Consider the following 2,757-nt stretch of genomic DNA (forward strand, 5'->3'; position numbering starts at 1 on the left):
TCACCATCTCAGCAGAGCAGGACACCTCTTGCAATGTGTTAACCCATTCTCTTGGATTGACACAGTTTTCACACGCTTTTGCAAAACAGTTGATGCAGATGTCATTCAAGAAGGCCAAACACAGTTTTAGCTGTGGTTACAGAACAGAAACCATATGCTCCAAGCTCTTAGAAATTCCCTGATCAGTATGTAATCACTGAAAGCAGCTGTTTGACACTTCTCAGAATTTTTCAATTTGCAATCAGTCTGCAAGCCTGTGTTGTTCTCTTATACTCTTATAGTGTAGGCCTAGATTTTTGTTCTTTACTGTAAAAAAAACTGTGTTTTTTATTTACCTAATTTCTCACACAGTAAAAGATTTTATTTTTATTTCCATGTATTCTCTGTTGGAATATTTCATTTGTCAGGCACAGTCTGAAAAAAAGAATGTAATCAATACAATTTGCATCAAAACATATTTGCTTCTGGATGCATTTTTTTTTTTTTTTGCAAGAGGGCAAATTTGACTACAAACAGCACTGGCATGTAAATTGCATAAGTCATAGGCTACAATGACAAGCAATGGTGCACTGATTCACACTTGAGTGCTGTATCTTGTATTTTGTTGCCCATTGTGTAATGATTGATTGCAGGTGTTCATTCATTGTATCAAAGTTGAGTTGTTTGAAGGCAAAGTTTGCTTTTGTTCCATATTTTAAATGTTTTGACACAGTTGTTGCCTTTTGCAAACAAAATGTGTCATTTTGACCACTGTGYCAATGTYTAGGCCTCTCCATTAACTGTTTTGAAAATRTGGATTTTGATTTGACGGCTGTGTAAAAAAAAAATCAATAAAAACTTTAATTTGCAACTTGTCTAAGGTGTACCATGCCTCTCAGTCTTTGGTGGACATWAGCACCTGCAATCCAAAAAGGCAAAAATTGGTAAAGATGATGGAAGTGATGGATTCTGTTTTAATTCAGTTGGGAAAAGTAGCAAGATTGGATGGGACTAAACCCAATAACTTTTTCTGAACAGAATAAGATTTTTGGTTGATTTGAAGCACCTAAACTGAGCTGAAAAAAAAAAATCCAAACAGTAGATCAACCTGTCACTGAAATAAATCTTTGAAGTTACTTCCTTCGTCAAAACAAGAGTCAAATAATATTAACGAAACCAGATTTCTATTTCCAGAAATGTCAGTTTAAACTTTCCCATCAGATTCCTCTTGCAACACTTTGTCTCACAGTTTTGACAACACTGCATGAAAATCCTGTTGCATAGTGTTCACATTAATCATCAGTAAGACTTTCAGTGTTTCTACATCAACTGATTGTTTATTTCTGCATTTCGCAAGATGTCAGTTATAATATTCAGGTTTATCAGCTGCTCTCAAACAAAACACTTCTGTTGTTTCGTACATCCTTTTGTGTTTGTACTTTCTTAGAAAAGGTGACCACATTTTAATAATCAGTCTGTTTAGTCAGTGTATCTTTTGATCATTGGATTTTCCTTTTAGAAACGGGTATTGAAAAAATGAAATGAGTGGCTATTTGATTTTTGCTTTAAAAAAGAGAGATTCAAATTAAATTACAAAATATTTCCCTTTCAAAAAGGGTAAAATTAGAGTAAATTTTAAAAAAATGATTTGTGTTTCATTTTCTATTTTGGAAAACAAAAAAGAAAATGACTTTGAAACAGAAAAGAAAAAAAGGCTTGTTTGTTCCAATTCCACAAAAGCTCTTGTCAAATTACGGTATCCTTAAAACCATATGGATCCAGATCCAGAAAATATGTGTGAAAAATTCAACAGTTCAGGTAAGACACTTGTTTTGATGTCCAAAAATCAGTTATCTTGAATGTCAATGTGATGCTTAACATCAAATTAAAAAAGTAACTCATTTGTAAATCATGCATCATATCATACATGTCAAGTTTTACATATTGTCCGTAATTTTCCCTCAATTTCCATATATACAGAAGTACAGGGCAATAAGATTTTTTTCAAAAACTTTCCTTCAGTTTAATCCGTCTTCACTTTAATACGTCAGAGCTGGCAGAATGTAAGGAAATATTTGTGCCACCTCCTCCTCACCTCACTTCATTACACTGCGGAAGTCGTTTTCTGCACCCTGTCCTCTCTCCACGGCACACAGTCCACTTGCCATATGTGATGATCAAACCAAACTTTAGAAATTATTTTTGTATAACAAGTTCATGTTAAAACTTGAACTTACATTAATATAAAAAACAACTGTGAGATGAATCCACTATGCTTACAGTAAGCTAAAATAAATCAAAGAAAGCGACTCCTGATCATTTAACTGGAGGTTTATTGGTTTTACACACACACACGCACACACACACACACACACACACAAAATGAAAACCAAAACCCACAGTTTGTAATACACTCTGTTTTTACTGTAAAATGTAGAAATATCAAAACACCTTTTTACCGTTGTTTGACAAATGGGCATCTCAAAGAAAGATAAGCAATATATATTGACATTTTAATCAACATGTCTGTAATGAAAAAATAAAAGAAGAACACGCTGAAACGTATGCAGCTCAGATGATGTTAGGAAGAAAATGGATTGATCACAGCTGTAACCACATCTGTTCAGACAGCACTTCTTCCAATTGCTGCATTCACCAGCATTATCATCATGTCAGTGAGGGATGAACAGAAGCTGTCCACAAAGTAAGGCTAAACTGAAAAGCAAAAACAACAACAACAACGACAACGATGACGACAACAATAATATTGATAATAAT

General features: G+C 33.9%; 1 protein-coding gene across 1 annotated transcript in view; it reads right to left on the reverse strand.

The window, feature by feature from the left end:
* Nucleotides 1-2,757, reverse strand: part of LOC106522679 (perlwapin) — a gene marked incomplete in the record, with an annotated part of 24,864 nt that overhangs the window by 16,963 nt on the left and 5,144 nt on the right.

The sequence above is a fragment of the Austrofundulus limnaeus genome, unplaced genomic scaffold (assembly GCF_001266775.1).
Source record: "Austrofundulus limnaeus strain Quisiro unplaced genomic scaffold, Austrofundulus_limnaeus-1.0 Scaffold134, whole genome shotgun sequence".
NCBI lineage: Eukaryota > Metazoa > Chordata > Actinopteri > Cyprinodontiformes > Rivulidae > Austrofundulus > Austrofundulus limnaeus.